The sequence below is a fragment of the Dasypus novemcinctus genome, chromosome 17, assembly GCF_030445035.2.
Source record: "Dasypus novemcinctus isolate mDasNov1 chromosome 17, mDasNov1.1.hap2, whole genome shotgun sequence".
NCBI classification, from domain to species: domain Eukaryota; kingdom Metazoa; phylum Chordata; class Mammalia; order Cingulata; family Dasypodidae; genus Dasypus; species Dasypus novemcinctus.
In genome coordinates this window covers 63,849,179-63,876,786 of record NC_080689.1, presented here as the reverse complement: position 1 = coordinate 63,876,786, position 27,608 = coordinate 63,849,179, and the positions used below count along the sequence as shown (strand labels likewise).

The 27,608-nt window shown below is 48.2% G+C and overlaps 1 pseudogene; it reads left to right on the top strand.

Moving 5' to 3' along the window:
* Positions 1 to 1,120: 1,120 nt before the first annotated feature.
* On the top strand, positions 1,121 to 14,932 carry LOC131273768 (C-type lectin domain family 4 member F-like; annotated as a pseudogene).
* The last annotated feature ends 12,676 nt before the right edge of the window (positions 14,933 to 27,608 follow it).

Sequence of the window (27,608 nt, the reverse complement as noted above, 5' to 3'; positions counted from 1 at the left end):
AGAGAGCCAGTTCCTCTAGGGCCTGTGTCCTCCAGGGACAAGGTCATCAGAGTTCGAGGACTTTAGAGCTGGGAAAGAGGGTGGTGAGGTGTCACACTCCAGAGAAATGAGGTGCTGGTAGCCCAGGGCCTCTGGCCTCTCTGACAAAAAAAATGAGGCACCTCATGTTACATTTTGCTGCTCCTTTTGCCCTGAAAGTCTCTGCCAGTGGAAGGAACTACTGCTCTTCAGAATATGCCTGCTTAGATTCGCCAGCCAGATAAAAGGGCTGTGGACATGAGCTTCACAAGCCTGTTCCATGGTTTGGGGTGTCCCCAGCCTGCTGCCATTTCTCTGAGCCCCTCACTGGCAGGCCAGAGCTCGGCTTGTTGCTCTTCTGGCCTGAAGAATAAACAGGGTCAGGCCGAGGACCCTGGAGCACACACCCAATCCCCAGACCCATTCCCTTGGGGATGAGACCCTGGTTAGAGGAAGGGGGTGAACTGTAAACTTGATGGACCTGGTTTTAAATCGCAGCTGCACACCTCAGGGTCCTGGGACTCGCTCACTCTCCACCCTTAGCAGGTTTCCCTGAACACACTTTATTCTGAAGCTAGAGCTGCAGGCCCGGCCCATCTCACAACCCAGGGGGCATTGTGACCTCCAGCAGGGAGGCTCTAGGACTGACACTGTGAGGCAGAGGCTCTTTCTCAGGATCCAGGGACCCCGTGCCGGGGTGTGGGGGTGGTGGCAGCCCCACAGGGTGTGAGCTTGCTGTGGGCAGGATCCGTGAAGCAGCTTTTCTCCTGTTTGTTCGTTTGCTCCATCCTTCCTTCCGACAGGCTTGCAGAACTCCTCTTCTGTGGGTCCCCCCGCCCCCGCCATCCTCCTCCATTTCTGGGTGCTGTGCTCCCAGCTGGACTACCTGGCTGTGTGATGCTACAATGCCCCAGGTGCCCTGCTCATCTCAGGTGCTCCTTTTTCTTCTCCAGAATCCCTGTGTGATAAGCATGGCCGTTGTTCTCACCCACAGGACAGACAAGGAGACTGAGGGGGCAGGAACACGGAGCACACGCTCGTCCTGGACACTGGCTTCTCCCACAGGGACGGGCCCTGCGGCAGTGGTTTCTGTGGCCCCAAGATGAGGAGGCGAGTTGAGGCCACGCTGGTGTTGGCGGTGGTGGCCGTGCTCTCCCCCCTCGTGGCTCTCCTTGTTGTGGGTGAGCCCCTCGCGCATCTGAACCCCAGTGGCTCTTCCTCCTCGTCCTGCATAAAGCCCTCTAGGGGACCCCGAATGCACCCAGAGGGTCACTCCACCTCCAGCCCCAGGTCTGGGCCAGATGCTTCCTGGGAGCAGATAGAGGCCGCCATCCAAGGGGGGAGGCTCCTCTCCAGAACCAAAGCTCATGAGGGAAGACCCTGAGAGGGGCTTGGAGCCAACTCCCCCCTTCTGGAATCCAACCACTAGGGTGTGTGTGCCCCCTGTCCCCAGGCCCCAGGTGAGAGGTGGTGTTGACCCAGGAGTGGGGTCTTTCAGTTCAACCACCTCGGGCAGATTCCTCATTCCAGGAGTTTCAGTTCCATCTGGGAGACACCACCTGGCCACCACCTGTGGAACCAGACAGTGAGTAGCCACAGTGTAGGGAGGGAGGGTGGGAAGGGAGCCAGTGTCGGGAGGCCCAGAACCCAGGACAAGCCTCTCCCCTGCCATCCCCAGGCTCCTCAGTGGGTCTGACCTCTTGAGAGGAGGGCATAATCCATTTTTTTTCAATGTAGGTATATTGAGTGTAATGAGCATCACAAAGTGCACATATAGTGCACAACCTGTTTTGATATGTGTACACCCATGAAACCATCTCCACAGTCAAGATGCTGAACACATTCACCACCTGCCCTACCCCACCAAAGTTTTTAACCCTTTGTAATCCCTCTACTCCATTTTCCATTCTCCCCAAGCAACTGCGGCTCTACTTTCTGTCTCTGTGGATTAGTTTGCATTTTCTCCTTATAGACATATAAGGGATCGACTGGACATACTCTTTTTTTCTCCTCTGGCTTCTTCCACTCAGCATAATTATCCTGAGTTCCACCCTTGCCGTGGCGTGCACAGTAGTTCATTCCTTTTTATTGCTGAGCTGGGTTCCATTTTATGGCTACGCCATGACTTACCCACTTAGCTGTTGATGGGATTTGGGTTGTTTCCAGTTTTTGATTTCAAATCTGCTCTGTCTAGTTAAAAAATGGGTTTGTCGTCTTGTTGAATACTGAGAATTCTTTTTTTTTTTTTATCTTAAAAGCTCTTTAATTTTTTTTGTGTTTTTTTGAAATATTTATTTATTATTATTATTTTTAATTACATTAAAAAAAATATGAGGTCCCATTCAACCCCACCGCCCCCGCCCCCCACTCCCCCCACAGCAACACTCTCTCCCATCATTGTGATACATCCATTGCACCTGGTAAGTTCATCTCTGAGCATCACTGCACCCCATAGTCAATGGTCCACATCATAGCCCAGACTCTCTCACGTTCCATCCAGTGGGCCCTGGGGGGATCTACAGTGTCCCGTAATTGTCCGTGAAGCACTATCCAGGACAACTCCACGTCCCAAAAACACCTCCACATCTCATCTCTTCCTCCCGTTCCCCACACCCAGCAGCCCCCATGGCTACCGTTCCCACACCCATTCCACATTTTCTCTGTGGACATTGGATTGGTTGTGTCCATTGCACACCTATGTCAAGTGAGGGCTTAGATTCCACATGGGTACTGGATGCACTCTTCCCACTTCTAGTTGTACACACTCTAGGCTCCATGTTGTGGTGGTTGACCTTCTTCAACTCCATGTTAGCTGAGTGGAGTAAGTCCAATAAGTCAAAGTGTAGGAGCTGAAGTCTGTTGAGGCTCTGGGCCTGGGTGTCATATTATCAGTCCAGAGATTCAAATCCCCTACATATATCTTAAACCCAGCACCAACTACAATTCCAATAAAGTAGCATGCAAGTCTTGTGAAAAGAGATCCCCTCTGAGTCCATTTCCATCACTCAGAAACACCAGCTCCAAAGAAGGGGTTCACTGCCATGACCATAGAACCCGTGGGTCTCTTTATCCCTCAAAAGAACCAATACCTGGGGTTGTATCTACCTTATCTGTCTCTTAGACTCTGTTCAGTTGTACATAGGGCTATTCCTTCTGACAACCTCCAGACTCTTTTTTAGAGACTCACAGCCTTATAATCTCATTTCTCCTTTCCATTTCCCCCTTACATTAGGTCAAACCGCTTCCCGAAGTCATGTTATTATAAGTAGACAGGTATATTCTGCTGTTCCGCATTGAATCTTTAATTCAAGGTCATTTTCTAGTTGCTTCTTCAGCTGGTATGTGGTAGTGATCCCTCGGTGCCAGGGAGGCTCATCCCCGGGTGTCGTGTCCCACGCTGGGGGGAATGCATCACATCTACACGCTGAGTTTGGCTGTGAGAGTGGCCACATTTGAGTAACATGAAGGCTGTCAGGAGGAAACCCCCAGGCACAATGCTTCTCTAGGCCTTGTTCTTATTGCAGGTGCATAGGCTCAAAAGTGTAGCCATTAGTATCAAGAGCCCACTGTTGGGCCCTCCTTCCTTCCTGGTTCTTGCCGTTGCACCTGGAGGATTGCCGCTGCTCTCCCAGGGCCCACAACAGTGACCCCCCGGCCAGGAGCCCAGTACCCCCCCAGTGCAGTCACCCCTCGGGCTGAAGTGTGGTTTGCTGGCCTGGCAGGGGAGCGGCCGCGGTAGGCCTAATTCCACTGCCCCCATAATAGGGTGGTTGGTCGGGCCCACCGCCACCCCTGAAGGAAGCTCGGCATGGGCGCAGAGTGCCCTCGGGTCTCCCCTTCTCGGCAGCTATGCTTCCGCGGCCACCCCTCCTCCCAGATGGTGCCACCCGATGCCTTGTGGGGCGGCACCCTTCTTCTTCCTTCTCCCTGCGCAGGCGCAGGGCAGAAAATTCCAGTCTGCCCTTTTCCCCTCCCCCGACAGCAGCAACAGCCAGGTGTGGGCGGAAAAATCCAGCCCGCCCTTTTCCCTTCCCCCGACAGCAGCAACAGCCAGGCGTGGGCGGGAAACTCAAGTCTGCCCTCCACCCCAGCAACAGCAGCCACCAATCCCTAAACCCTGCCCCTTCCCCCAGCAACAGCGACAGCCAATCCCTAACCACCACCCCTCCCCCGTCCAGTACCGCCCACTGACCTTTCGCCGGCAACCAATCAGAACAGGGCGTGGCTTCGACCAATCAGCCTTCCCCAGCCCCTATAAAACTGTTGCCTCTCCCTCAGTAAAGTGGACTTGCGTGTTTACCTTGTCTCCGCGGTAGTTCTTCTGCCGTGCGCCCTCCAGTCCTGAGAGCCCCCGACAAGGGCCTGGCCTCCCTTGTCCCCAGTTTGTCGCCTGCTTCTCCGGGCGACCCCTTCGTCGCCGGCTTCGCCGGGCGACCCCGTCAGCCGAACCGCGCAACCCCTTGTGAGACCGATCCCTCGTCTGCTGCCGGACCGACCCCTCGTCCCAGGTGGGACCGACCCCTCGTCCCAAGCGGGACCGACCCCTCGTCCAGAGCTGGACCGACCCCTCGTCCGCAGCCAGACCCCACCTCTACCGACCGAGCAAACCGTCGCACCCCAGCTGTTGTTTTTAATTGTTTCCACTATGAGTATATATAGACATTACCATATACCCTGGGCATATGCCCTGTATAACTCCCTGTCAACCATATATATCCTGTCAATAACATCCCATATCAGTATTCCTCCGCTGCCATTGTTGAACCACTCTGTGATCCAAAACTTCCCGTAAAGTGAATCCCAACATAATGTCAGCTTCAGAAGAGTCTTAGATCACCAAAATTCATATATACAATATACAGTATTTCCCCAGATCCACCATAAAACCTTTTCCCTTCCACAGCAATAATCTTTTAACTTATTCATATCATATTTCCTGAAACTGATGTACAGATTCCGAAACTATAGTTTTCAAACAAGGTAACATTTGTGCTTACTATGTGGTCCATACTTTAGGTTGTACAGTTTTCTAAATTTTTTAGTTATCCTATGTTTTGTCTTATGGTTTTCATTATTAGTCTGTCGTCCCCTATATGTTTTTGGTGTAATATTAGCTGTTTTATATTCATCCTCGTGTACTCTCACATAATTCCTCTTTTGCCCCCTTATTTACCTTTGTTCCATCCATTGCACGTCCATTTTCCCCTCCCCTTAGGGCCCACAACGCCTGCCAATCTAATGCCCTGGGAGCCGTCCTTTCTCACGAGAGATACAGTTCTCTCTATTCGACGGCATTAGTCTTCGAGAATTCTTTATGTATTCTAGATACAAGTCCTTTATCAAATGTGTGATTTGCAAATATCTTCTCTCAGTCTGCTTGCCTTGCCCAAATTCATGAAGATATTCTCCCATTTTCTTCCAGAAATTTTAAAGTTTAGGTCAATGATTCATTTTGAGTTATTATTTGTGTAAAGGTGTGAGGTGTGAAGTTTACTTTTTTTAAAAAAGATTTATTTATTCCATTTATTTATTCCTCCCCCCCAGTTGTCTGTTCTCTTTGTCCGTTCACTGCATGTTCTTCTGAGACCACTTCTATCCTTATCAGTGGTACCGAGAATCTGTCTTTCTTTTTCTTGTGTCATCTTCTTGTGTCAGCTCTCCTTGTTGCAGTGCCACTCCAGGGCAGGCTGCACTTTCTTTCATGCTGAGTGGCTCTCCTTACAGGGCACACTCCTTGAGCTTGGTGCTCCTCTGCATGGCACGGCACTCCTTGCGCGCATGAGCACTGCACATGTGCCAGCTCCACATGGGTCAAGGGGGCCCAGGGTTTGAACCACGGACCTCCTGTGTGGTAGGTGGTCACCCTATCTGTTGGGCCAAGGCCGCTTCCCTGAAGTTTATTTTTATTTGTTGGATATTACTATTCAGTTGTTCCAGGGCCATCTGTTGAAAGGATTATGCTTTCTCCACTGAATTGCCTTTGCTTCTTTGTTGAAGATCAACCTGGACTTCCTTTCTGTTCTTCTCACGCCTCCAAAGGCCAGGTGGTCTCCCACTTCCCCTAGCCAGGGCTTGAGGAATAGGGCAGGGGTCCTGAGGGTGGATGGAACCAGGCAGTGACCATGGATGTGTGAAATTGAGTCCTTGCTCATGAGGAGAGCCACGGGTGATGGCAAGACCAGGGGCAGTGGCAGGTGGGCTTGCTGGGAAAGACCCTGCAGAGGAAAGGGCTGCAGTTTCCTTGAACGGCCCTGGTGGCCAAGATCTCTCACTCAGGGCTCTCATATCCCCAAATTGCTCTGAAGGGACTCTTGTCCTCCGTTTTCTGTAGGGGTGCCCAGCCCTTTCAGAGGCGATTTCAGCTCAGAGGCCCCGTGTGACCTGAAGGTGTGGCACACCTCCATTATAGCACTGCAGATTGAACAGGGGCCTTCTGCCAGGAGCACCCATTTTGTTCCTATTGTATTTCCCCCCTGAATTTGTAATCAGAAAATTTGTTTGTGGTTTACATGGTTTTCAGGAGTAACAATGATAGGTCAAGAGGCTCAATGGTAGTTGTACAAATATAGCTCAGGACTAAACATGGGCCTTATTCACATCTTCTTTTTCTCTATGACTCTTCTAATGGTGAAATTTCTGTGGAATTAAACTTCAACAGCTCTAAGTTATATAATGAGTTATTTTCAAGTTCTGTTACAACAGCAAAAGCATCCAAGTCTCACCAGCATGACTTTTGGTGTGTGTGGGGGTAACTAGTTTACAGTAAGCAACAATTTCAATGCTTTGGATCCGTTAGTTCATGTGTGATGGCTAATTAGGTCTTTGGCTATTGCTTGGTCCAGGGTCAGGGAGACGACAGGCCATGGGGGGTGCTCTCAGGGCCATGGTGTAGGCATCTCCCCATGGAAATCTTTAGAACACGCTGGTTGATCTCTATGCTTCCCCATGAAATGGGCCTCTTTGCCCGACCTCTGCATTTCCTCCCCTGAAGATTCCCACCATTTTGGCCCACTGGCCGAGATAAAGAAGCTCTCCAGCTGTTTAAAGAGCATTCTAGCACCTGGGCTGTGGAGATGCAGATGCTGAAGTACAAGGTGGACAATGTCTGTTCTCAGATCCAGACGCTCAGCAGCCACATGGAAAACACCAGTGCTGACATCCGGATGGTCAAAGGAGTTCTAGAAGATGCTGGCACCTGCCATATCCAGACCCAGATGTTAAGGAATTCCTTGGAGGCGGCTGATGCTGAGATCCAGGGCCTAAAGAGAGCTCTGGAGAATGCAAACCCATTGAATTCCCAGACCCAAGATTTCTTACAAAGCAGTTCAGAAAACACCAGGGTTGTACCCCACATGTGAAGCCGAGGCCTAGAAAATGCCAAGGCTGAAATGCAGGTGTTAAAGGCAGGTTTACACTTTGCAAATATGAGTTTACAGAATGCCAGTGTTCAGACCCACCTTTTGAAAGGCAACCTGGAGAAGGTCAGTGTTTTAAGGACCCAGCACCAGGTTTTAAGCAGCAGTTTGGAAGGGCCCAATGCTGAGATCCAGAGGCTCTGGGGAGGTCTGGGAAATGCAAGTGCTTTCAATTCCCAGAACCAGAACTTTATAAAAGGCAGTGACAACAGCACTTTTGAGATCCAGTTATTAAGAGGTCGGTTGGACAGGGCTGGTGAAGTGATTCAGTTGTTAAAAAAGATTTGGAAACTGCCATTGCCCAGACCCAAAAGGCAAAGGGCGGGATGGAGCAGACAAAAGTTGAGCTCCCAGGAATAAGAGCAGTATTGGAAAATCCCAGGGGAGTTAGAGACCCTAACACAAGGAATGAAGGGTGCTGCCTTAAATTCCCAGACCCACATGTGTGAAAACAGACTTCAGAAGGCACAGGCTGAGATCCAGAGGCTACAAGTTAATGTGAGCAATAGCAACTCACTAAGTGTGAAAATCCAGGAGCAGCAGAGCAGCCTGGAGACCCTCCGTGCAGCCTGTGCTTCACAGGAACAGCTACAAAGGACCCAAAGTAAGTGGTAGGGAGGGTCCACCCTGGGGAGGGCAGAGTTGCTGGGATGTTTCTGCCCATTTAGCCTCAAGCATGTGTCCCCTCTGGGAAAGAGCAAGGGTGGTAGAGAGAGGACAAATCGAATAAACACGGCTCTTTTGTGCCCAGGCGGTAGCGCAGAAGACATGAGAAACTATGTCCCTGCTCTAAGGTGGCTTATAATCTCTCCACAAAATATCTCCTTTTGCAAACCAGATTTTTGTGATGAAGGCACGTGGTAATGGCAGAGTGTACTTGTAGGGCCAGACAACCTGTTTGTGACTTCCAGCTATCACAAACGGTGTGAACCTGAACAAGTTGCTTACCTTCTCTGAGCTTCACCTGCAAAATGGGGGCAATAGGATTTGCTTCACAGGGAGGATCAAATGAATCTACACAGGTAACGCACTTAACCTTGTAGCCAGCATTCGATCATGTGTCTGACACTTTCATGAACATCTACCACGTGTCAGGGGTTAAAGATGCATAAGACATGATGCCTGCTCTTGAGAAGGTTACAAGATGCAAGATTGAGACAGACCTGTAAGCAAAGTCATATAGATTGGTGAAAGAGGTGTTAAGTTAGAAGCAAGTATTGGGAACTGAGAAGGGGGAGGCAAAAAGAAAGGGGAGAAGGGATCTTTTGTGGAAGGGGGGAAGGAAATCTATTATCTTTCTATCTAATCATCTATGTAATCTTTCTATGCATTTTTAAAAAGCAAAACCTTTCCTGCATGAACTCACTCTGACATTTTATATTCTTTTCTTTAAAAAAAGAGCAAAGCTAGTCAAAACTGATAAACCAAATTTATGACCCACTAATGGGTTGGTGATTGCAATTTGAAAAACCCTGGGCTAGAGGGGTGGCCAGTACTGGAGAGACATGGGCTAGATTGGAAGGCCTCTGAGTGAGTTTGGCTTTCATCCTCCGGAAAATGAGGAGCCACTGAAGGTTTTTAAGGAGAACCCTGAGGTTCTGACTTGGGTGACTGAATGGAGGGGTCCCCAACTGAGGAATAAAGGAGGAAGAGGAGCAGCAAGATTTGGACATGCTGGCTGTGGTACTTTGGGGGACATCCAAGTGGATGTCGCCTGCAGGCTGTCTGGAGTTGAGAGAGGCCAGGGCTGCAGGCATAGGCTTGGGTGCCCCGGGTATGTTGATTCTGGTTGCAGCAGTCGGAGTGGGTGGTTTCCATGAGACAAAGCATGGGAGAGGGCTGAGGGTGGGGTCAGGAATCAAGCTTCAGGGGTCAAGAAGGGAAAGACGTGTGTGTGAACCAACTGAGGACAAGGGAATTGGGAGATGTGCATATGGGAAAGCCAAAAGAGGAGAGAATTTCCACATGGGAGTGGTCAGTTCTGGCACATGCCAGAGAGGCCATGTAAAATAACCGAAAAGCATCCACCGAGGCTAGGCAATTAATAAGTCATTGGAATGAAATTTCGGTGGAAGCAGATCATGGTTGTCGGGCGTGAATCGATCAGGTGTATGAGTCTGTCGAGGAACATAGCTGAGAGGGAAGGTGAGAAGGGGGGAGGAGTAAAAATCAAATCAGCTATTCCTCCATTACAACATCTATCTGTTAATTATAGACAGGGTGGCAAATATTAAAAAATTGCAAGATGAGAAAAGAAGCATCAGTATTGCCATGAAAATTTGCCTACTTTCCATCAGAACCACTTGCTAATATTTTGGTGAACTTGAGAGTGAGTTTCTAGATTCAGATAGGCTTCACCTGAGGTTCAAGGAAGGGGAACAGGAAAGAGGTGGAGGCTGAAGATAGGGAGGAGAGTCAAATGCACGTTGCATGACTGGCCTTGAAGGAGGTTGGGATGGTACTTGAATCTCTGAAGCTCAGAGGGGAGCAGGTGTGGAAGTTGGTGTCCATGTGCAGATGTGGGAACACGAGACTGCGAGAGCTAGTGTTAACCACATCTGTTTCTGGGTGGCATAGGAGGTCACTTGCTAAGGAGGAGGATGCCTGTAGGGAGCTGGGGGAGAGAAGGGATGGTTGGGAGAAGCTGCTGGAGAGATGGGGGCTGACAAATGAGGACTTGGCAGGCAGTGCCGAGCCCCTGCTCTTTCCCCTGTTTCCAGTCGAGTCTAAGGAGTCACTGGCCATGCAGACCAGTGCCTGGAAGTCTTTCCTCCTTCCTGCCTCTCCTCGAGCCCCACTGCTGCCCTCCTGCTTTAGTATGGACTGAGAGGTGCTCCTTCCTGGCTGTGCATTGGAGTCACCCAAGCACATGGCTGGGACTCATGTACAGAGATCTTATGGATTTTGGTCTGGGATTTAGCCTGAGCACCATGAAGTTTTAAAACATGGGCACTCAGGGTGCAGTATAATTACTTTAACTTTTCCTTAAAGGGCCAAATAGTAAAATTGAGACCTGTGGGCCACAGTCTCTGTAATGGCTCCTCAGTGCTTTCCTTTTGCACTGCTGAAGCAGCCAAAGAGAACATGTAATGAACGGGCGTGACTGCTCCAGTGACACTGTTTATAAAAAGAGGCTGCTGGTGGGCCCTAATTGGGTTGGGTTTGGATGACTGGTTCTGAGGCCTCAGAGCATAAGAATCACACGCGGCCTTGTTAAATACAGACTGTTCAGAAACAATTTCAGAAAAAGCAGTTCGCGCTGGGCCTGAGAAGGGGCATTTCTGCCACGTTCCCAGGAGGCACGATGCTGCTCGTCCAGGGAACGCACTTTGAGAACGCCTGGTCCACGCTGTCTGTGTCTTCCTGAGATCTTTGCATTTGGGTTCTGATGGATGTTTCTGGCCCAAACGGGATGGACTTTTTTTCTTGTTGTGCCTTCACATTGCATCACTTTCAAATATTTACAGTGTAAACCTGAGCCATTGGGTAAAACCCTTCAGGGCCTCCCATTGCTCACAGGGAAAAATCCAAATTCCTTTTTATGTGCATAAGATCTAGTGCCGGAAGCCTCTCCAGGCTCCTCTCCCACCCCTTGCATGGGGGCCATAGCCCAGGTTTGCACATGTCAGCTCCAGCCATGTGGTTTCATGCCTGCCTGCCTTTGTACCTGCTACTTCCCCTTTCTGGAAGGCTTTACTTGGACCTGGTCACCTGGAAAATCTTCCTCGGTTATTTTTTGAAGTTTTAAAAGTGATTTTCTGATTAAAAATTTTAAATTTTCGAGCAGTTGTAGGTTTACAGGAAAATCCTGCAGAAAGTTCAGAGCTTTGCCCATGAATAACGTTCTCCCTTAGTGGGTATATTTGTTACAATCGATGAACCAATATTATTATAATCATATGATTAACTAGAGTCCATAGTTTAGAGTAGGGTTCACTCTTTGTATTGTACAGCTCTTCATTTTCTGGGATAGTCCTGGGTGTGGGCAGCCAGAGTGGATGGAGATCAAGTCAAGGAAGTAAAGGAGTCTCTGTCTGGATGGACAACTTCCTAGACAGATGGTGGGAATTGAGATGGAGAGGACTGTACGGTGGCAGCAGTGAGATGGGAAATAAAGTGATATGATCACAAAACACATGTCTCAGCAGAGAGTTTTTCTGGGTAGCAGAGCTGAGTGTCCCAGGAGCACTGAGCCAGGCATCTTGAGCTGCCGCTCCCTGGGGAATTGGGTAGTGGGACCGAGGCATGGTCTCAGCAGCACCTGCCCTTGGGGAACCCAACCTCAAGGACACGGGCCTTAGTAGCCAGCCGCTGGCGGGCTCAGGAAGGCCAGCTCTGGGACATCCGCCATCAGCCCCTGGTTCCCTCTCCTCCCACCTCTGCTCCAGCTCAGCTTCTCTGGCTGCTCCTGCAAGGCTGGAAGTTCTTCAGGGGGAGCTTGCATTACTTTTCTGATGTCAAGAAGTCTTGGAGGAGGCTGAGCAGTTCTGTGTGTCCCAAGGAACTCACCTGGCATCGGTGTCCTCTGAGGAAGGGCAGGTCAGAGCTGGGGGCTTGGGGTGGTTCTGACAGGGTTGGTGTGTGACAAGGGACTTTGGTGCTTTGACCTTCCTCCTCTAGGGGAGGGCACAGCCCATAACCTTCATGTCTCCTGTCAGGCAGGGAACAATATTGAATTCCTCTGAGCATCTTGCACTGGAGGTGGAAAAGTGGACAACAAACCCTACTGTCCTCAATGAGTGGGGGAGATTCCCGGAGGTGGACAGATGCCAGCAGCAGGGCAGGCAGAGGTGGGTGGTGGGGCGGCACCCTGAGAGCGTGAGGGAGCATGCTTTCCCTCAGCCCCTCAGGTCCCTTTGGGCTTCCTCTCCAGTCATCAGGCTTGAAATTTTTTTTATCCCCCCCTTGAGGCTTGCTTGCCGTCTGTTCTCTGTGTCCATTTGCTGTGCATTCTTCTGTGTCTTTGTAATCATTCATTTTAAAATTTATCCCACTCCCCCCATGAGGCTTGCTTGCTGTCTGCTCTCTGTCCATTTGCTGTGTGTACTTCTGGGTCTCTGTATTCATTTATTTTAAAGTATATCCTGCCCCCCCCCTTGAGGCTTGCTTGTGGTCTGCTCTCTGTGTCTATTTGCTGCGTGCTTTTCTGTGTTTCTACTTGCCTCCCTTTTTGCTGTGTCACCTTGCTGAGGTGGCTCTCCTTAGGGCTTGCAGGCCAGCAGCTCTCTGTGAGGTACGGGCGAGCCTGCCTTCACAAGGAGGCCCCAGGACACGAACCCAGGGCCTCCCATATGGTAGATGGAAGCTCAACTGTTTGAGCCACAGCCACTTCTACAATCTTGACTTTTTTAAATGAAAAAGTTGAATGTTTTATTAGTAGGATAATAAGCAATAGTTACAATATCATATAAAGCTTATGATAACAATGTTACCCTTGAATTCCATAATTTTTAGAAGTAGTTTTTATTTTCAGGTCATTTTGTGAATTCTGAATATAATAACTAGATTGTAGCCTAAGTCACAGGGTGCTGTGAAAAAAATACTGTATTATGTTTATGTGCAATTATTTCAAAGTTTATTTCAATAGTATAGCTGCAACATGTAGCTTTTCCATTGATATTGCAAAAAGTTGCCATTTTAAATCTCTATCTGCCACAATTGAAAATAACTATTCTGGATTAAGTTGCTTCAGATTAGTTTCTTTTCATTCCTAAATAGATTTTACATATTTCTCAAATGCTGCTTCAGTCCATCGTTGAACAAGTTCTGAAGGTTTACTCAGTGTCTTCTTGATCACCAACCACCTGGGTACCAAGATTTGTTGACAAGTCCTGGATTTTCTGCAACAACTTCAGAAAGTTCTGTTGATTCTCCTAATAGAGGAGAATAGAGTTTGCTAGTAGCTTTTGCACTTTCTGAAGCACCCAGCTCATGTCGTTTGTTCACTTTTGTCCCAACTTTGAGAAGACTAGAGAAAACAACATGTCCCTGAGCTTCCTGTGCAAAACCGCCGAGTCCCGCGTTCCAGGACTGCTTTCTGCTGTTATCTGCTCATGCTTGCCTGGGAATTTCTGTACTGAGAGGAGAGGGGGCCGCTGCATAGCATCCGAGTGGCACCAGCCCCCCCCCCACATGCCCCTGTCCACAGGGTGCAGATCAATCTCAATTTTATTGTCCATCAATCCCATGGCTGTGGAGGGCATGTGAGCAGGAGACCTAGGCTTCCTGGGAAGGCCAAGCACTCATATTCGATTTGAGGAGCACCAAGGCCATCAAGGCCCAGGGGGGCCATCTGGTGGGGGTTGGCCTCAGGACGTGTCAAGGTTATTAACAAAAGACCTCACTAGCTCTGGTCATTTCAGTTGACGTGACTGCCCAGCACACAGGGCGCTCCTGACACTGTTCTGTGGGTGTGAAAAAGGCCATGCTGCTTTGTGAAGCATCCTGAAGCTCTGGCCAGATGTTGTCCCAGGACAGCACAGCTCGTATCCAGGGCTGGGACTAGGTAGGGACAGTCATGTGATGGGAAGCTGGGCCTCCCCGAAGGTCCCTGGCTGCTCCTTAGACCCTGGACACACCAGGGAAGGAGCAGGGAGGGGTCCAGCTCTGCAGGGACATGGGCCTCATGGCCCAGCGACCAGTTGGGGATGGCCCAGACTCCTCTCCATACATCTTGGAGAAGCTTCTCCTCACACCTAGAGTCAGACAACCAACTGCCTCCTCTCTACAGATGTTTCTGACCAAGTTCACGAGTGCCCCTCACCACGGGATTGGCCTCACTGACAGGGGCAGGAGGGCTCCTGGCGCTGGGTGGATGGTACGCCTTTCAATGCTGCCTTGAGCCAAAGGTGAGTCCATCTGCAGGACACACACCTCAGGCCTGGCTGGAGTTGCGTGTGTGTCCTTGCCCAGTAAGTGTTAGTGCTGTGTGTGTCACAGAGGCACGGAGCCTTGCCTGGGCGCCTCCAGAGGACGTCAGGACAGGACAGGGCCTGGGGCTGCAGAGGGTCCTCCTGTTCTCTCCTTTAACACCCCCTTCCTACACCTGCTCAGGCCTTCTTGCAAGGGGCCCTATCTGAAAGGGATCTGAGTGCGAGTTCTGGGATGGAAGTTGAAAGGTCCCTACCCTCTCCTTTCCCCAACTTGCTGCTTCACAGACACCCTCCCCATCCTTGGATCATCAGTGACTCAGGATGTCCTCAGCAGACTCAGGCCTGCAGGGCATCGCAGCTCTGTCCCTGTTCTGGGGCTGCAAGGGGACTGGGGAGCTGTGTCACTTTAGCTCCATGTGCCCCAGCAGGGACAAGGGCCACTGCCTGTATCTAGCTGAATAACGTCCCTCTGTTTCCAGGTTTTTGAGCAGAGACCAGCTGGACAACTGGACAATGGGAATGGGCACACGGAGGACTGTCCATACTCAGCAGATGTGCAATGACATATACTGTGATGCCACCTACCAGTGGGTCTGCAAGAAATCCGTGGGCCACGATATGGCCTGAGTGCAGAGCAGAGCCGAGGGGTCCCTCCCGGCGGCCAGCTCTGGGCCGCCTCCATGCTGCCTGCGAGCCTCTGGCCTCTGCTTGCTCTCTGGGGCTTCCACTTGGCCTCCTGGGTGTCCTGCCTTGAACTGTTGTTTAACCCTTTGGAGGCAGGATAGATAGGGACCTAAGGCGGAAGGGGCAGAAAAACCTAATAAGCCTGGCAAGAGAAACTGAGGCACTGGCCTGCTGGCTAGCATGAATGTGCTGAGCACAGGGGCAAATTAGGAAGGGGCAGCTAAGAAGCACACACCCTGCAGCTTACAGCACACAGCACACACCCAGCGGCTCTGTGATCAGGAGGCAACCTCATTACATGGCGGAAAAGAGGGACAGGGCGAGGGGGGCAGCACCCACACCCACTTTCAGGTTACCTCACGCCTCATGGACAGTGACCAGAGGCTGATCACCAGTGGTCAGCACACCCTGCAGAGTTTGCGGACAGTAGCCAGAAGCCAATCACCCCCCACCAGCATCCCCTAACACAGCCCCTAACCTGCTAAGGGAATCGGATCTCCCAGTAGAGTTCCCCTGCTGTGTCTCAAGTATGCCAATCAGGGCACCTCCTTGAGTCCTGAACCCCTGTATATCAGGGGACCCCAGGGCAGAACTTTGCATTTCCCCCCTTCTGTGCATCCCTGCAGGTGCACTTTCCTTCTCTTTCTTCACCCCAATAAATTGTTCATTTGCCTAATTAACTTGTGGCTTGTCCTTGAATTCTTTCTCAAGAAGAAGCTAAGAACCTCAGTACTGGCTCTGATCACACTTCAAGACGTTGACGCCACCCACGTAAGCAGGGGACCAATGGTGTGCCCTGGTGCACTCCTCAGTGTCCACCTCCACAACCAGCACAGGCTGTCACACAGCAGGTCCTCAGTAACACTTGATGAGTGAATGAAAGCCCTTTGCGTGTTTCTCTCTTATAGCCACCTCCCCCCCACTCTCCTGCCCTCAGGGTCTGTCTGTCCTGTAATAGGCACAATTTTATTTTTTATTTCAGGGTTTGCAGCTAGTTAGTGCATTGAAAAACAGTAGAGGTTTTTCAATAGGGACTTTGTAGGGGTTCCAAATCCCCAGGAAGTCCTAGCCATTTCTCTCGTTCCCCGGATTTCCTTTGTGTGCAAAGGGGGCTGGGGCTGGATTTTACTAGCAATATTCCAACTCCAAAAACCTTTTTTTCCTATTCTTTGGACTTGCCTCATCTCTATCAAGATTTATATTTGGCTTCAGCCTCTTCCCATGATCCCCATTCCCCCTTCTAGGGACTCTGCTGTCTGCCAGCTCAGCAAGACATACTACATAGTCTGTGCATAAATTCATACTTATTTTATACCCAAATGTGTCTAGAAAGCCAGTTGAGAAGTATAAACTCCATAGGCTTTGGATACTCAAGGAGGATGCAAGCCAAATGTGTCAAGCCCCCCTGGAATGTAGGGGATATTTGTTAAGCTGACCTGGAGGAAATAATCTAATACTCAGATAAGACACTTAAAGAAACTAAGAAAGAGTCCTGTTACATACAAGCACCGTTTGACTCCCCACTCTTAGGGTCTTCATAAAAGGGACACAAAAATTCTATTTGGGTCTCCGTTTTTATCAGGACAAGAGTCAGCTGAGTCTGGCCAGTCGAAACAAATCATCTTCCTTCTCAGAATTCTCGCGTCCTGGCCATGGATACCACCTACACCTGACTTCTCTCTGCTACCACAATACAATGAGAATTTCTAGAACATTCTTTGCTGGGTCTGAGGTCTACCATTCTGTGCATGCACAGGGAACCCTATGCAGATTTCTGGAGCTCTGCCTCTGCAAAGTTCCTCCACTGTATCCTCTGGCCCCAACTTCTACTGCTCTCAGTCTCCTGAAGCTCCCATCCCACTTGGCCCTTGCCTCAGCTCAGCGAGACTGTCATGCCCCATTTGGAAACCCCCTTCTCACAGGACCTCATCCAAAAAGAGCTTCCAGGAAGAAACCCAGGGCATTGTAGGGCTTCCTGGTCACAGTTTTGCTTTCCCTGCTTGATGTGGGCTATGGGTGGGAGGCTGTTCATCTCTTCGTAGATCACCTAAGCTGTGTGTCCTGACTTGTGGGTGTGGGACAGTGAGAAACTGCAGCCTTGCCCTTGGTAACCATGGCAACAATGCCAATCGTGAAGGTAATTTAGCAATGCAAACTCTATATGCATACCAGTCAGTCCAGGGAGACTCTGATGGTGGTGATGCCGAAACTTAAGGGGACTTGGCCTCAAGTGGGAAATATAACATAGCCTCTGCATAAATTCAAAATTATCTAATTCTGTATCCAAGTGTGCCTAGTCTTTAGAAATCCAATTAAGTGATATCAACCCTATAGGCTGTGAATGTTCAGAAAGGATGTAAGGGTAAATGCGTTTTCAAAGTTGCATCTAGAGGGAATGTAGTCAAGATGCTAATTTAAGCTCACCTGAAATGTGGGAGATATGTTAATTCAAACCTACCTGGTACTCAGGCAAACACTTAACTAACAAAGAAGTTCATTTTCTTTCATAAAAGCACCATTTGACTTCCACCCTGTATAAATGGAACTTGAAAATCTTGTTCAGGGCTCTGGTTTGAAACAGAAATTTCCTGAATCTGGCCGGCCATCAATAAAACATTTTTCCTTCTCAAAAATCATTCCTGAGTCCTGGCCTTTCTATACCCAAATAATTGAATCTCTCTTGACTTCTACAATAGGGGAAGAAGGGAGGTCAGAGAATGAGGAGGGTGGGGGTGGGGTGATGTCCCAGGAATACATGGAGGCAGTGCAGGGGAGTCTGATCAGCTGGATCAAAGTCAAGGCTTTTGGAGGATTTAGGGGGCAGAAAGAAGGAAGAAGAAAGCTTTTGAAGAGTTTTTTGGTGTAAAAGAACAGGATATAAGATGAGAGAAGGCCTGAGCGTAAGGAATCTTGCATGTCTGCCACTGGTCTGGATAAAGTTGTTTAAGTTTTGGAGAACTTGGGAATTAAAATGTAATGATTTTTATTGTCCAATTGGTATTGCTGTAGAAGTCAAGAGGGTCAAGTATTTGCATTTAGAAAGACCAGGACTCAGGAATAATTTTTGGGAAGGAAAAATGACTTATTTACAACCACCCAGGCTCGGAGCTTCTCATTCCAAAACCTGAGCTGCAACAAGATTTTTGAGTTCCTTTCATACAGAGGAAGGGCCAATGGTTCTTGTCTCAGAGCTCAATAGGCTTGAACTAGCATATATCTTTCACATCCTAGGTAAGCTTTTAGCATGGACTTTACACATTCTAGATAAGCTTTTAGCATATTGGTTTGCATTTCCCCTGAATATTTAAAGTTTATAGACTGTTTCTCCGGGACTGGAGTTGTCATAGTTACCAAGGGCAGGGCTGCAGTTCTTACTGTTCCAAAGGCACCGCTCAGAAAACATACCGCTCAGGTGATCTACGAAAATATGAACAGCCCCCACCCAGAGCCTACATCAGTATTGCGGCCACACAGAGGTCGAATAGAAAATGAGTTTTTTAGGTCTCATGTCTCCTTTCGGGTACAGAGTTTTAAGTTTATGAAGGAAACAGCCTAGAGGTGTGGTTTGGTGGGAGGCCAACTTGAATTCCCTATTTTAGGTGGCCTGGGTGAGACCAGGGATCCCTAGAATGGGGGAGATTCTGAGAGAGACAGGCGTCCCCGAGATTCAGTCAGATATCTACAAGGAAATGGGAAACGGCTCTTGCAGCCAGACATCCCTGGAGCCAAGGGGTTTCTTCCCACAAGGACGCAGGCATACTGCCTGGCGTGGCCCTTGGGGAATGGTGAGGATCCTGACCTACCACTAGGTTTTCCCAGTGGGTTGTCCTGGACAAGGAGAAAGGAGAGAGAGAGAGACAGCAGGATCCTCTGGTGGAGAAGTCCGTAATTCACCCAGCCGAGATCCGATGTCCGCCGTTGGATGGGCATTCAGCCGTGGAGGAGGGGAGACCCTCACCAGTCAATCAGTTTCAACAGGACCCCAGTCCCGGGCTTTCGGCACCATATGCTGGAGAAAAATGGTGTTCACTGGGACACGGAGACTGACTGAGCATAAGCAAAGAATTTATTGAGAAGCTCTCCCAACAGAGAGGGTCTGAAGAACAGACTTTAGTCCCCCCACCAGCATGGTGGGGTCTGAAGAGAGACCTCAGCCCCCTCGTGGAAGGTGCAGATGTGAATTTATACAGCACAGCAGTAGGCGGGGAAATGTTAGTTCAGGGGGAGGGGGTTAGGGTCCGAGTACAGCCTTGGGTCAATAAAGGGCTGTAAGAGTGAGTTCTTGTGTATGGCTTGGGGTGGTGGGCTAGGCAGTAGGGTTTTCTTGGAATGCAGGAGAGTTTGGTGTCCTGGAAGGGAGGAAGGTCCTTCTCTGCTCCATACTCACAGTGATATGGCTCATTCTTGGGGGGGACGCTGTCTTCCACACGTAGGCAGCTTGCTCAGTCAGTCGGAATGGAGCCACAGCCTGATGACCTGGTAATCATGGCAAATGTCTAACACCATGATTGTTCTTTTCTGGAATTTACATCTTTTACATTTTTGTTGTTGTTGTATTGGTAAAGCTTCCAGAACAATGTTGCCTGGAAGCAGTGATAGCAGACATCCTTGCCTTGTTCCTTACAGTAATGTGACTATTTCTAGTTTTGCGCTATTGCTTATTGCTTGTTGATTTGGGATAATTACCCTTTATAAAGTAAAGGAAATTCCCTTCAGTTCCAAATCAAAAAGAGGTATTTTTAAAATTTCAATTGAATGTTGAATTTTACTGAATGGTTTTTCAATGTCTATCAAAATAATAATAATAATGTTTATCCTTTACTCTGTTAACATAGTGAATCACATGAAAAATTTCCTCATGATGAATGACCTTTGCATGTCTTGAATAGTAACCTTTCTGGTTATAGTGTATGATTTTGTTAGTATGTTGCTGGAATTTGACTTCCTGATAGTTTATTCATTGTTTTCTTATTTTGTGTCATTTATAACTGTCAATGAGATGTGTTTATTGATTTCTTGGCCTGTATTTCTTTTGTTTTTTTTAGGGTTTTCTTGCTTTGCATCATTAGAAGCCAGTATTCAATAACATGTCCTATGTTTTTGGAATTTACTGAGATTTTCTTTGTGGTTAATGCATGTTGATTTTCTAAAATTGCTCCATGGGCTAAATATTTATTAGATTAGGATTGTAATTTTTAGTATTCAAAGAGACTACAATAAAACTTATGTTTTGTCTACTCAACCTGTCGATTTCTCTGATTTTTTTTAACTCTCCTAATATGATGATGATTTTGCCACTTTCTCCTTGTATTTCTAATAGCTTTTGCTGTATATATTTCAGTGTTACTATTTAATATGTAAAGATTTATAACCACTAAATCTAAAAACCTCTTTATTTTTTTTTAGGAGGTACCAGGGATTGAACCCAGGACATCGTATCTGAGAAACCATGAGCTCAACCACTAAGCTAAATCTGCACTCAGGAATTGTACTTTTTAAGCAATATGCATTCATTCAAGGAATATTTATTATATCCCTACTATGTAGCAAACACTCTTCTAGGTTTTAGGGATTCATCAGTGAACCAAACAGATAAAAAGCCCCGCCCCCAATGAAGCCTGTGTTTCATAAGGAGGCGAGGTAGTGAGCAGCTCAAGTCCCTCCTCAGAGCCACAGGAAGGAGTCCTGTGGAGCTGGAAATCTGGGGGTGTGACAGTCTGGAGGAGCAGGCAGCTGTTCATCATTAATCCAGCCCCCTTAGCCAGGGCCTCTCCAAAGATACAGGGAGAGGTGGCCTGTAGGAGGCAGGTGGGCCTGAGGGGACGCCCACTGTAACCCCCCTACCTGCTAACGCCCAGAGCCACTTCTCAGGCATGGAATGGCCCCTTTGCTCCTTCTGAATAATGCTGAAAATTCCCCAAAAGAATGTCAGAAAGGCATAATTAAGGTCTCTCTAGCCTGACTGGAGCCTTCTGAGGAGACAGTGACTGCTCAGCTAACCTGGAGGGAAGTCGTCAGTTTGTGCTGTGGAATGCCTGCTCTGCCCTGCCTCCTCTGTGGGAAGCCTGCACAGCTGTCCCCCTCCATGACTCTGGATTGCTGGATGGACAATGGCCACCACCCTGGTGTCCACAAGACTTTTCTCTCAGACCTGTTTTTCAGTCTTTCTCAGAGTAATAAACCAGACTGCAGGTTGGGGTCCCACATATTGTGATTTAGGGAAGAGACCGACGCTCACATGGTGGAAGGAAGGCATAGTCTTTATAGTTGCCCAGAAATGGCCTCTCAGGCCTGGCTTTCTAGGGCTGGGAAGCAGTTTCTAAGGAAAGAAAGTAAACACACTCTAGAGAAATATATAACAGCATTTTGAGGATGAGGGAAATCACTAGCTTAGAGGAAAATCTGCACATGCTTATAGTGAGCCACTTTGAGTATCTTCTACCAACTAATGCCCCAGCTCTCCAGTGCTCTAAAATTCTTACAGCACTGATACCCACCCTTGGACTTAGCAAAATTCCAAGCAGTCAAGGAAAGTAGCACACATATCCGTTTTGTAGGTCTTTGTTTTCCACTCACAACATACAAGTGGCTCTATCTCTACTGCTAGCAATTCTTGCTGTAGTTCAAAGCCAAGCAACCCCAGAGAACCTACTCCATGGCAAGTCCCAGGCCAAAAGTAAGTTAATAGTCCTTTATGTCCCAGATCCTAAGACAATGTCTGTCATATGAGTCATCAATGAATATATTTGAGTGAATGAATATATTAGGAGTAACTATACTTGTTCTGCCTTTAACACAGGATTATGAGGAACCAATGAGATTTACACAGATGAATATTTGTGTCAACTAAATGCTATGTGGTGTCAAGGTATCAACACCAGTCACTCTCATGTTTAACATGTTAGCTCAAATGAGTTTATGATTGCTTTCCTTCAGAACAGATGGCTAACACACAAGAGGCCAAAAGTTAGAGCTGAGGTTGGTGCAGGAGGAAGAAGGAATAACAGGAAGGATGTGGCTCAAGTGACTGGGCACCCGTCTACCATATAGGAAGTCCAGGGATCCATTCCTGGGGTCTCTTGCTGAAGGCAAGCTGGTTCGTGTGGTGAGCTGGCATGAGCGGAGTCCCGGTCCAAGTAGGATAGCAGGCCCACGTGGAGACCTGATGCAAGCAAGATGATGCAAGAAAAAGAGACACAGAGGAGAGACAGTAAAAGATGCAGCAGAACAGGGAGCTGAGGTGGTACAAGAGATTGAGCAACCATCTCCCTTTCTGGACAGTCCCAGGATTGGTTCCTGGTGCCAACTAAAGAGAAGACAAGCAGACACAGAAGAACACACACCCAATGGACACGAAAGAAGATAGGGAATGCAAAAACAATGGGGGAGGGGAGAAATAAATACATAAATCTTAAAAAAAGAAAGGAAGAAGGGGTAAATTCTGGGGTTCTCACACTGGACTCCTGATGTACACCAGCTTGCCCACTCAAGGGTTTGGCAATAAATTAGAATAATGATATTTTTGCTGTTCTCAAGGAAAACTAAGTGAATAGGTGAACTATCTCCATTTTAATCTTCATTCCTACACAGATGGTTTCTGCTGCCTTCTGTCTGCCTACCAGAAGATAACATCAAATGTACCTAGGCCAAAAAACTTGTTTTTCTTTAAAAAAAATCCTTTGTTCTTTTTTTTTTTCTACAAAAGTGGCTGATGTTTACTGTGAAAAATGCAAACAATGTAAAAGATGTGATGCACAGATCATACCTCAATCCCAGGCTCACTGCTCGGGAACCATGGTTTACAATTTGGTGTGTCCTTTTCTTTTTCCTTTGCCCTTCCCTTAGAGAGTGGCATGGCTGGGAGCTGGGCAGGAGGTGGGGCCAAGCAGATGGCAGGGAGCCAAGGGACTGGCTGGTGTGCTTAGGAAATTGGCTATGTACAGGCACTGGGCAAATAAATCAATATATTGAGGATAATGGGGGTCAGGATTTTCACTGTTGGAGAAGGGAATTAAAAATAAGGAAAGGGGGAAGAGTAGAGAGAAATCTGAGGTGTTGGGTTGGAACTGGAAATATTAATGTGCACTCATGGCTTTAAAAATAATCACATGCATGAGATATTCACACAGATAGATGTAGATATATGTGTATACGTGTAAGCACAGAAGCATTCTGTAGGGTGAATCTGCCCAATGTTTCCTCATGTGGAGACTTAGGTCAGGCCTTCTTGGCAGGGATCCCATAGAAACGGTGCTCGGCTTTTCTCCGCATCTAATCAGGAGTTGCATGATGTTACCTGTGCCCCCACTGCTGATGCTAACCTTGATCACCTGGTCAAAGGGGTGCCTGCCAGGTGGTTTCACCCTAAACTGACTAGTTTTCCTTTTGTCATTGAGAACTATTTCGTGAGGAGCAACTCCTTGGTGTGCACTGTTGACTCCCTGATGGTGGCCAAATTGGTGGCATCTATTGTGAGAGAGCACTTTCCCTTCTCCAATTCGTATCAGTATGGGCCCATGAATTTCTGGAATCAGCATAGGCCAGACAAAATGAGGATTTCTTCTTCTTCTTCCTTCCTCCCTCCCTGTTGGAACATCATGTCTGCCACTTAAATAGTTCAGAAAAAGAATAATGAAAATGGGACAATTCATAGAAAAGGGTGATGGAGCAAATGTGATTAAATAGTAGAGAGAAGTGGAGGCAGGAGCTCTTTGTTATTATTCTTTCACCTTTTCTACAACATTTATGTGAAAATGGATTTTAGGAAAGTTGCATGTGCAGTCAATTTGTGTCTATGCATATGTGTATGTGCATGTGAATTTATGCATATGTACAGGTGTCTTTTTGAATACACATGTAGGAATAGGGCTGGAATCGTCTACTATTGACTTGCTTCCCCCCGTCCCCCGCCCCCTTCCAGGTGCAGTCAAGTTCGGGAACCAGTGCCCTTAGTCAAGGCTCCTGGTAATCACCCTTAGAGCTAGTTAAAAAGGGGCTCCTGCCTTGAACCCTGGCGGCCCAATTCTCCCTGAGCGCGGCCTCTCCTCTGCCCAGCAGGGCAGGGGCTGTGGGGGGCGGGCCCGGCCTCCCGCTCAGCCATGGACGCTGCGCCTGAGCGTCAGGGCCCAGCCCGGCGCCGCCGCCTTCCTGGACGCCCCGGAGGCCGAGGTGCTGCAGGACGTGCTGCGGGAGCAGTTCGGGCCGCTGCCCAGCTGGCTGCCATCTGCCGGCTCAGGCGTCTGCCCTCGGCGACTACTCGGCGACCCAGGACGTGCAGTTGGCGCTGGAGCGGCGGCGCGGGGCCAAGGCCAAGGATCGCGGGCGTCCAGGGCCTTCGCTGCTCCGCCGCCTCCGACCCCTTCCCGCGGGCGGGCTGGCCCTGCCCTCTCAGCCTCCCCGGGCGGCCTTGCTCGCCGCGGCTTCAGACCTCCTGAGGTCCGCCTCGTTTGCCTGGTTGGTGGGGGAGAGACGGTGGCTTTGGTGACCTTACCGTCCCCAGGCTGCTTTTTGGGTGCCGCACGGGTGGCCTCCTCACCGCCTGGGCTTGCGCGGGAACGGGGTCCGGGAAGAGGACAAGGGAGGCTCGCGAAAGCTGCGAAAATGTCTCTCGCGGACAGGTGCTTTTAAAGAGCTCATTAGTGCATGTACTTTGAGCCTCAGTTTCCCGACCGTGTGTGCTGGTCCAGTGCTCAGGTGGCAAAGGACGCCCCCTTCCACCTTTTCCTCTACATTTCCGTCTCTAAGCAAATCCCTGGTGGTGTCCAGGGGGAGCCAGTTTTTCCAGGGCCTGTGTCCTCCGGGGGCAAGGTCATCAGAGTTCCAGGACTTTAGAGCTGGAAAAGAGGGTGGTGAGGTGTCACACTCCAGAGAAATGAGGTGCTGGTAGCCCAGGGCCTCTGGCCTGTCTGACAAAAAAAATGAGTCACCTCAAGCTACATTTCAAGTGTCATCAACTACAGATTCTTTGGCTACTAAAACATTAGCTCAGCTATAAAAGCTTGAAGGGTTGGTGGCACAGTGTTTGAGTAGACAAGGGTGTGTCCATTTTAGTCATCAGTACAATTTACTGATGACTTTCTAAGTCTGCGATGCTTGGTGAGGTATTTTTACGTGTTCATTACATTATTCACCACAAAAAGCTGCAATGGTGGTGTTCCTTTCTTTGCATATAAACAATCTGAGGCTGAGTGGTTAAACACCCTACAGGCTTTATAAGGTAGTGAATGAGGGAGAGGGTTTTCCATCTGCCTGTAGTTGACTTGGAGTTTTTGACAAAGACTTCCTAGTGCTTCTCTACCACAGGGCAGTGGGTGCCCTCTCCAGTGGGTTGGGGACAGTCAAGGGACGATGTAGACGTACCCCCTGTACACCCACAGTGCTGAGTTTTGCTCCTCCTTTTTCCCTGAAAGTGTCTGCCAGTAGAACTACTGCTCTTCAGAATATGCCTGCTTAGATTTGCCAGCCAGATAAAAGGGCTGTAGAAATGAGCTTCACAGCCCCGTTCCATGGGTTCGGGAGGTATATGTACAAATTAGCTTCTCTGTGTGTACCTTTTTGTTTTCCAGATAAAAAATCTCAATTGTGGTTTTGCCAAACTGAAGGCACTTGTGCCATTCCTCCACAAAGCAGGAAGCCTAGCAAAGTTGATGTCCTTAAAGGGGCAACTGAATACATTCAAATTCTCAGTGATGTGTTGGAAGGAGCCAAAGATGCTGAGGTAAAGGCTTAAGAATTCAGAATGTCACCAGCTATCATCTAATGAGCCTTTTCTGTGTGCCTGGTACTTGATGTATACTTCCAGTTCGTGTCTGACAATTCTGTCGGCTAGTTCCAATCCCTGTTTTATAGAAGGAGCAACTAAAATTAAGCCCACAGAGCTAAGAAATGTCAAGGCTGGGATTTGAATCCAGGTTTACATGAGCTTTGGTCACATTCCGAACCATCTGTATACTTAGTTCTTGTCACTGTCCAGGGCACCTGGATCCTAACTGCTAAATGTTTAAGTGAACCTTGGCATGTAGAGAGCCTGCTTTGCAAAATGAAACCCCGGGTATCACCGCCGTTATCAGGGTGGCATAGCTCAGAAGTGTCCAAAAGGGATTGGAAGGCTGGGCTGGTTTTATGGGCTTGTTCCACAGAAGGTGTGAAAATGGATTAATAAAGGGAAGAAGAGAGACCTTAGAAGTGAGCCCCAGGGAATCTGTTGGCTAGAGGAAGGAGGAGTCATGAGAAAGAAGGTAGAGGAGCCAAGGTGGGGTAAAAGATCAAGGAGAGAGAGTTTTGGCCACCATGGGAAGCTGTGAGAAGCTACAGGGGTGCTGAGGAAGCAACCAGATTCAGCATTTGTTAGTGGAGGAGTGGGCTGGAAGTCAACTTGTACAGAGAGGGTTTAGGGAATATTATTGGTAAAGATTTGGAATCAAACAGAGAGAAGTGGTGGAGTTCAAGTTCCAGTCAACCTGTAAGTCTGTTAGAAGAGGGATCAAAAGAATGGAAGCAAGAGAAAAGCCGTCAGATCAAGTGAAGGTCATAGGTTTGTATTTAAAGACAGATGGGGAGAGAGAAAAAAGAGAAGAGAAATATTACGTCAAGTTAGGGCAGAAACAGCCAGGTGTACAATGTATTGCTGAATTGGTTCTTTCCTTCTGCTTGTCCCCCAGTACTGGTCAGGTGGTGCTGGGAGGACATGTCCTGCAATGGGGATGGATTGTCCTATTGGCCAAAGTGAATGGTTGGGTTGTGCTGTGGTCATAGTGTTTAGACTTGTGCAGGTGGCTGCCTTATGTTTTCCTTGTGTTTTGTGCAGCAGAAATGATTTTTTTTCAGCTTAAGGGCAGAGCACTTAAGATTTTCCTATGCTGTAATATTTAGATGCCCAGGACAGAAGGTCTTAAGATTATAGAATATCAGAATTGTTGACTGAGTAATACTTTTTTCTCTATACCGTCAACTTTGCCATTACTGTTTAAATGAACTGTGGTCAGTTAAACCTCTGAAATATATTGATTTAAATCACCAAAGTTTGTCATAATATACTGTTCGATACCAAATATGCTTCCTAGAAACAAGACCCAGACCTGAACTATAGAACAATACTTCTGCATCACATGTATCTGTGGTTAGAGAATCATCCAGAAGCATCACCCTGCCTGCCAGCTGTATGGTGGGCTTGAAGAATGAGGACAGGCTCTGGGCAGAGGGCGGCAGTGGCGACTCAGCATACACTTGTCACCAGAGTATGCTGTCTACAACTAGAGTTATCTGCCCCATCAGGAGACTGGTAAAGTATTCCTTCTTAAAGTCATCTAGGTGTCAAAGTCTATAACTTGAAGTGTGGCTATTTCCATGCTCAAACATTACAACAATTTTGTGAAAATTTACCATGCTGTTCACACCTTGCATTGGTGTGATCCATTTAAAATAGATGAAAGCACACTTATGTAATTGTTCTCCTTGCTGTAGTCAATGATTTCACTTGCGGTTCACTGTGTTCCTTGGATTTTAAAAAATTCTTATTCTAGTAACATGCATACAAAATAAAATGTCTCCTTTTAAAAATATTCTTAAAATTTTAAGTTTCCTTTTAATTACTTTCAAGTATGTAGATATGTCCATAATG